This window comes from Enhydra lutris, unplaced genomic scaffold (genome assembly GCF_002288905.1).
Source record: "Enhydra lutris kenyoni isolate GAN:26980312 unplaced genomic scaffold, ASM228890v2 scaffoldscaffold18, whole genome shotgun sequence".
Taxonomy (NCBI): Eukaryota; Metazoa; Chordata; class Mammalia; order Carnivora; family Mustelidae; genus Enhydra; species Enhydra lutris.
The window spans coordinates 34,746,760-34,755,788 of record NW_019154102.1 but is presented as its reverse complement, the minus strand read 5'-3'; positions in this window follow the sequence as shown (position 1 = coordinate 34,755,788).

Here is a 9,029-nt window from a genome sequence, read left to right as displayed (position 1 = left end):
CCCTAAAAATCCTCTGTCCTCTGCTTACTCATTTCCCCTCCTCAGTCCCTTTCCCAGGTGAATATTTTTGATCCCTACAAATATTCTTAAGCTTTGTTCTGGGATGCAGTTACATTAATTTAAAAAATTTAAGATTTTTGGGTCATACTTTCATGATTTGTCAGGTGGGACTAGACCACTGCTTAGTTTGGAGTTAAGTATTGCCCAATTGAGGTAACATCCTTCTTTGTATGCTATCCACTGCCCTGTAAATCATTATTTTTTCAGTTTGGCAGGTGGAAAGAGGCTGTCCTTGGTGGAAAATGCCAGTCACTGTTACCAGCAATCTTTATGGGTGGTTCTTTACCTGACTTTGGGTACTTCCCTAACACACATGTGCTGATCTATAATCAAGGGGATTATTCTGAAAATCCTCAGAGTAGTCTTTCTGTGAAACTTCTCCTCTCTGATACTCTATCCTGCAAACTGTAGCCCCCTTGGTCTTCATGAATCAGCTTCATCTTCTCAATTCAAACACACCACTGACCTCTCCCTGGGCTTCTCCTCCTTGTCATTGCCTTGAAACTCTCCCCATACAGCAAGTTGAGACAAGAAGCATCCCATATATACACAATTGTATAACTAAATAATTAAGGATATATAAGTAGTTCAGAGGCCTGGATTTAGCCAAGAATGGGTTTGAGAAAAGGGGATTGTCAGCATGGGCTGAAGAAGCTGCTTGTGGCTTGAAGGACACTGGGCTTGAGCTAGTCTCAGTAGAGGAAGAAGCAGGCCTGGGAGCAACTTCAGGAGAGGTTATCTTCTAGTGGGCAATACCATTACCTGAGATTCTAGTGACAGAAGAAGCAGCAAGATGGGGACATGAAGTAGCTTTGTGGAAAGGAAAAGAGCTGAAAATTTAAGAATGATTCTAAACTGGAAAAATGGTGAACAGAGGAAGATAGTCCAAGGAAATAGTTTGAAGAAATGCTGATGTGTGGGACAGTAAAGGTGAATGTAAAAAGGAGATCAGGTATGAGAGATATTTCCAAAGAAGGCTCTATGGAACTGGGTGTTCCATTTGAACTCAGATAGATCATGGTTTGAATCCCATCTCTACTTCTTACTACCTCTGTATTTCTGTGAAGTTACTTTCCTGATCTATAAAATAAAAGCATATCTTGTTCTAAAACCTGAAAATAGCCCCAGGCCTTGTTGGTCGTCAAAGTTCTTATCAAAACACAGATTATGCTCGGTTCATAGGATTTGGCTCTGTTAAGCACCAGGAAATTTCTGGAGTAAATAATACAGAGCTATTAAGCTCTTACATTTATTCAACAGATACTTGAACCAGGTATCATTCCAGCTGTTGGAGATAGAGCAGAGAACAAATCAGGCAATAGCTCTACCATTTAAGAGTTTACATTCTATAAATGAAACAAGATGGGATCGGGAAGGAGACAAACCATAAGAGACTCTTAATGTCACAAAACAAACTGAGGGTTGCCAGGGGGAGGGGGGTAGGGAGAGGGTAGTGGGGTTATGGACATTGGGGAAGGTATGTGCTATGACGTGTGTAAACCTGGCGGTTCACAGACCTGTACCCCTGGGGCTAATAATACATTATATGTTAATAAAAATTTTTTTTAATTATAAAAAAAGAGTTTACATTCTAGTTGTGGGATGTCAGATAATGCTTTAGTAAATTAGAGATGATAATAAACACTATGGCAGAAAGAAAATAGGGTACTATATTAGAAAGTGACTTGGGAAAGAGGCGGAGCAGGAAGAAAGTTACTTCAGCCAGGATGGTTAGGAAAGGCTTCTCTAATGAGGTAACACTTGAGCTGAGTTATGAAGGATAAGACTGAGCCAGCTATATGTATTAGTTACCTATTGCTGCATAACAAACTACCTCAAAACTTAGCAGCTTTAAACAATGTTTATTGCCTCATGGTTTCTTTGGGTTGATGATCAGGGTGTGGCTTGGCTGGGTGTCTCTGACTTGGCCTCTCACAAGACTAAAATCCAGATATTAACTGGGTATGCAATCAACTCAAGGCTCTACTGGGGAAGGATCAGCTTACAACCTCACACAAATGGCTGCTGGCAGCATTGTCCTTGATGGCAACTGGCCTGAGATATCAGTTGCTTGCCACATGGGACTGTCTCTAGGGCAGTTCACAATAGGCATCTGGCTTCCTTCAAAGCAAGGCAGTAAGAGAATGAGAAAGAGTGCACCTCGAATGGGAACCACCTTCTCTTCATAACCCATCACCTCTACTGCATTCTACTTGCCAAAAGCAAGTCACTAAATACAACGCATACTCTAGAGCAGGGTATTACACAAAGGTATGAATACTAGGAGGCAGGAATGGTCAAGGTCATCTCAGAGGCTGCCTATCACACCATGGAAAGAACTGGGAAAAAGTGTTTAAGGCAGAAGAAAGAGAAAATGCAATAGTCCTGAGTGGGAGACATTCTACTTGTGTTTGAGGAAGCCAATGGAGGTAGAATGGACTAAATCAAGTTAAAACAAAAATAGTAGTAGGATATTGGGTAGTCAGAAGGCACACCATGCAGGGCTGAAAAGAAGATTTTATTTTATTTTAAGTGCAGTTGGGAGCCAGTGAAGTGTTTTAAGTAAGGAAGTCAGCAATGTATTCCAACTACTTAACATTTTCCAGAGCTCTATGGTAGATGTGGCCCCAACAGGATTTGATGGAGCAAATGTAGTGGGTGAAGGAAAGGATCTCTTCTGCTGCTGCTAAAAAAAAAAAAAAAAAAAAAAAAAAGTCTCAGTGACACCTAAATACCTATTCAGCTAAGTATAAAGACTTTAGGATCCCAATAAAATATTCTCAAGCTATCCTTCCAGCCTATCTCCCACTACTCCCCTAACCTCCAGTTGAAGTGAAGTTTCTTGAGCATATACTATGCTTTCCTGTCTTGAGCTTATACCATTTCCTCTGCCTGGGGGTCTGTCTCTACCATCTCTACCTGTCAAGCTTAAACACTTTTTGTCAAGACCTTTCTTGAGTGCCACCTCCTATGTGAAGCCTTTCCTGGTTGTTTTCTTCTTTCAGTCCCCTCTGTTCTTTGTTTAATCCACTTTGGGATTTTACCATGTCTTTTCTACTATCAGTAGTTCATTTCTAACTTGTAAGTTCTTTGAGATCAAGAGCTCTGCTTTCTTTATTTCTGTAGCCTGCACTACCCAGAGCCTTAATAATCAGTATTCAACAAATGTTTGTCAACTTGAATTAAACTGGGAACTAGATGATTAAAGCACCTTTAGTTGGCCAAGAGGGCTTCCTGAGAAATAAGATTTTCTCTTTGGTCGATACTAAGTTATAATTTTCCTATTACAACTCACAAGTCCTACATGGTACGTTCTTTGACTATAATGGAATTATTATAGATTATTGTAATTATTATTAATTATTAGATGTTAATAACAGACATTTTTCTTAGAGAAACCTCCAAATATTTGGAAATAAAATAGCACATTTCTGAATAACACATGGGTGAAAGAAAGAATTAAAGGGGTAATTAAAACATATTTTGAACTGATAAAAATAAAAACATAACAAGTGAGAATTTGTAGGATGCTACTAAGGAAGTTTTGAGGGGGAAATTTATAACAGCAAACACCTGTATTAGAATAGAAGAAAGGTTTCAAATCAATAACCTTAAAACATATGCATGCATGCGTGCACGTGCACACACACACACACACAGAGCAAATTAAACTAAAAGTAAGCAAAAAAAAGAGAAAAATAGTAAGTATCAAAATATAAATCAATAAAATAGAAAACAATAGAGGAATCAATAGAACAAAAGCTGCTTCTTTGAGAAAATCAATAAAGATAAAACACTGTGAGACTTATAAGAGAAAAAAGAAATGACACAAATGACACAAATGACAAATAACAAGAACAAGATAGGTGACATCACTTCAGATTCTACACATATAAAAGGACAATAGGGATTATTATAAACAACTCTATGTCAATAAATATGACAACTAAGATAAAATAAACAGTTTCTTTGAATTACAAAATGATCAAAGCTCACTCAAGAAGAGATAAATGTCTCTATCTATATTCCTTATATCCATTTAGGAAAATGGGATACATCAAAACGTCTTCCAAAGAAACTTTAGGCTGAGATGATTTCATGAGTAAGTTCTAGAAAACACTTAAGGAAAAAATAATGCCAATTCTACACAAACTCTTCCAAAAATAGCAAAGCAAAGAGAATAGTTCCCAACTCATTCTAGGAAGCCAGGATAAGTTAGTACCTTTAAAACGAAATAAGACAAAGACATTATAAGAAAAGAACACTATAAACCATAATCCCTCATGAGCAAAAATTCTGTACAAAATGTATAGCAAATTGAATTCAACACTGTATATATATATATATTTTTAACACTGTATTAAAGAGATAAAATATCAGGTGACCAAATAAATTTATCCCTGGAGTGCAGGTTCTGTTTAACCTTTGAAAATCAGTCAATATACTTCAGCATACAAATTAAAAATAAAAATCATGTGCTTATCTGAATAAATGTCAAAAAAGCACTTAACAAAATCTAACATTCGTTCCTGATAAATACTCTCAGTAAACTAAAATTAAAAGGGAGTTTCCTCAACTTTCATAAAGGTCATCTAAAGAAATCTACAATTACCATCATACTTGATGGTTAAAACCTAAATACTTCCTCCATAAGATCAGAAACCAGAAAGAATGTCTGCTATTATTACTTTAATCCAACACTCTTATTAGTAGTTCTAGCCAGTGCAATCAGGAAAGAAAAAAAGGCATTCAGATTCAAAAGGAAGAATTCAAACTGTTTTTGTTTGCAGGTGGCATGATCATTTATGTAGAAAATATGATGGAATCTTTTACAAAAAAGCTATTAGAACTAATAACTGAGGGGCACAGTGGTTGGTTAAATGTGACTCATTTGATTAAGTGTCTTCCTTTGGCTCAGGTCATAATTTCAGCGTCCTGGGATTGAGCCCCACATCTGGCTCCCTGCTTGGTGGAGAATCTGCTTCTCCTTCTCCCTCTGCCCCTCTCCTACTCATGCTCTCTCTCTTTCTCTCTCTTCCTCTCTCTCTCTCTCAAATAAATAAATAAAAATCTTTTCTTTTCTTTTTTTTTTAAAGATTTTATTTATATATTTGACAGAGAGAGATCACAAGTAGGCAGAGAGGCAGGCAGAGAGAGAGAGAGAGGGGGAAGCAGGCTCCCTGCTGAGCAGAGGTCCCAATGAGGGACTCAATCCCAGGACCCTGAGATCATGACCTGAGCTGAAGGCAGAGGCTTAACCCACTGAGCCACCCAGGTGCCCCCAAATCTTTTTTTTTTTAAAGAAATAATAACTGAGATCAGTAAAGTTTCAGGTTACAAGATCAATATAAAAAATCAATTCTGGGGTGCCTAGGTGGCTCAATGGGTTAAGCCTCTGCCTTTGGCTCAGGTCATGGTCTCAGAGTCCTGAGATCGAGCCCCACCTCGGGCTCTCTGCTCAGTGGGAAGCCTGCTTCCCCCTCTCTCTGCCTGCCTCTCGGCCTACTTGTGATCTCTCTCTCTCTCTCTCTCTCTGTGTTAAATAAGTAAATAAAATCTTTTTAAAAAATTCATTTCTCGGTACTGGCAACAAGTAATCAGAAACTTGAATAGAAAAACATTACCAGGGGCATCTGGAGGGCTCATTGGGTTAAGCCTCTGCCTTCGGCTCAGGTTGTGATCTTAGAGTCCTGGGATGGAGCCCCACGTCGGGCTCTCTGCTCAGTGGGGAGCCTGCTTCCCCCTCTCTTTGCCTGCCTCTCTGCCTGTTTGTGATCTCTCTATCAATAAATAAATAAAATCTTTTAAAAAAGAAGAAAAAGAAAAAGAAGAAAAACATTACCATATATAATAACATAAAAATATGAACTATTTGGAGATAAACTTGACAACAAAGTGAAAGACTTGTACACTAAAACTATAAAATATGGTTGAAAGAAATTAAAGAAAACCTAAATGAAGGGAAGGGTCTACCTTGTTCATGGATCAGAAAACTCAATATCATAAAGATGTCAACTGCCTTCAGATGAATCTGTAGATTCAATACAATGCCAGTCAAATTCCCAGTTGGATTTTTTTTGTAGAAGTTGATTATAAATAGCTGATTATAAAATTTTTATAGAAATCCAAAGAATCTAGAATAGCCACACCACTCTGAAAAAGACAAACAAATTTGGAAGTGTAACACTGATTTTAAGAATTATTATGGGGCACCTGAGTGGCTCAGTCAGTTGAGTATCCAACTCTTGATTTCAGCTCAGGTCATGATCTCATTCTCATGGGATTGAGCACCATATTGGGCTCCATGCTCAGCAGGGAGTCTGTTTCTCTCTCTCTCTCTCCCTCTGCACCTGCCCCCCCCCTGCACACGCATGCTCTCTCTCTCTCTCTCAAATAAATAAATCTTTGAAAAAGAAGTTATTATAAAGTTACACTAATAAAAATAGTGCAATATTGATGCCTGGGTAGCCCAGTCAGTTAAGCATCTGTCTTTGGCTCAGGTCATGATCCTAGTGTCCTGGGATCAAGTCCCGCATCAGGCTTCCTGCTCAGTGAGATCTTGCTTTTCTCTCTGCCTGCTTCTCCCTCTGCCTGCCACACCCCCGCCTTGTCTGTGTACTCTTTTTCTGTCTAACAAAGAAACAAAATCTACAAAAAGTACAATTTTAGCATAAGTTTAGAAAAATAAATCAATGAAACAAAATAGAAAGTCCATAAATAAGCCCATACGTATACCTGGACAACTGATTTTTGACAGACGTGCAATGATAATACAGAAGAGAAAGGATAGTCTTTTCAAAAAATTGTGCAGGAACAAGTGCATACACATATGAAAAGTAGGAACTTAGATCTGTATCTCACAACTATATGCAAAATTTAACTCAAAATGGACCTAAATGTACGGGCGCCTGGGTGGCTCAGTCGGTTAAGTGTCTGCCTTTGACTCCATCATGATCCCAGAGTCCTGGAATCCAGTCCCACATTGTTCTCCCTGCTCAACAGGGGCATCTGCTTCTCCCTCTCCTTCTGTCCCTGCTCATGATCTCTCTCTTGCTCACTCTCTGTCTCTCAAATAAATAAATAAAATCTTTTAAAAAATGGGCCTAAATGGAGATATATAAATCTGTGAAACTTCTGGGAGAAAATAGAAGCAAATCTTTGTGATCTCAGGTTAGGCAAGAATTTCTTAGATACAACATCAAAAGCATAATTCATAAAAGAAGAAAATGATAATTGGATTTGGTTAAATTAATAGCTTCTACTCTTTAAAAGGCACTCTAGGGGCACCTGGGTGGCTCCATGGGTTAAAGCCTCTACCTTCAGCTCAGGTCATGATCCAGGGTCCTGGGATCGAGCCTCGCATCAGGCTCTCTGCTCAGCAGGGAGCCTGCTTCCTCCTCTCTCTCTGCCTGCCTCTCTGCCTACTTGTGATCTCTGTCAAATAAAGAAAAAAAAATCTTAAAAAAATAAAAATAAAAAAATAAAAGACACTCTAAAGATAATGAAAAGGCAAGACACAGACTGGGAAAAAAATGTTTGCAAAACCTACATCTGGGGATGCCTGGGTGGCTCCCGCATTGAGCCTCTTGCTCAGTGGGGAGCCTGCTTCTCCCTTTTCCCCTGCTTGCATGCTCTCTCTCTCTCTCTGACAAATAAATAAATAAAATCCTTAAAAAAGAAGTACATCTGATAAAGGATTTGTTCCAGAGTATATATTCTCAAAATTCAACAATAAGATAAACGAACCAATAAAAAAACTGAATAAAACAGTTGAACTGACAATTTAAGACACATAGACAGCAAATAAACATAATACAAAGATGCTCTATGTTTTCAGTCATTAGGGAAATGCAAATTAAGACCACAATGAAAAAAAAGCCATAATGAATAACACTATGTGGTTATTAGAATAGCTAAAATTTAAAAAAAATTTACTGTACCAAGCTTGACGGAGATGTGGAAGAGCTGAAACTCTTGTGAACTTCTGGTGACAGTGTCAATGTTACACCCACCCAGGAAAACAATTTGGCAGTTTCTTAAGAAGCTGGACATATGATGAATATATGATCTGCCCAGTTCATTCATAGGTGTTTATTTACTCAAGAGAAAAATAAATTTATGAGCACACAAAGACTCGAACAAAAATGTTTACAGAAGCTTTATTTGTAATAGCCAAAATCTTGAAACAGCTCAACTGCTTTAATCAGTAGGTAAACAATGACATATCCATAAAGTGGAATCCTACTCAGCATTAAAAAAGAGTGAACTATTGCTACGTATAACAACATGGATGAATCTTAAAATCATCATGCACAGTGAAAGAAGCCAGCCAAAAAAATGTACATATTATATGATTAAACTATAGAAAATTTAAAACTAATTGATAGTGACAGAAAAGCAACTGGTGGGTTCTTGGAGATGGGGACGAGGAGGTGTGGGAGGGAGGAATTACAAAGGTACAAGCAAAAACTTTTGGAGATGATAGATAGCTTCACTATCTTAATTGTAGTGATGATTTTACAGGTATATACACGTGTAAAAATTAGGTACTTTATTTTTTTTAAGATTTTATCCATTTATTTGAGAGAGAGAGAGAAAGAGAGAGAACAAACATGAGGATGTGGGCAAGGCAGAGGGAGAGGGAGGATCAGACTCCCCACTGAGCAGGGAACCCAATGCCAGAACCCTGAGATCATGACCTGAACCAAAGGCAGATGCCTAAGCAAGTGAGCCCTCCAGGCACCCCAATATTTTGTACTTTAAACATGTAGTTTATCGTAGACTCTCTATATAAGCTTTAGTAAAAATAAGTATGTATAAACTTCAGCTGTATATAAAATTATACCTCTTTATTGAGTGTACCTGAGTTATAATGAACTATACATATAACTTTCTTTTAAACTTGGACCCAGAAATGAACTTTAAACTTCTTTTAAACTTGGACCCAGAAATGAACATGTCACTTCCTG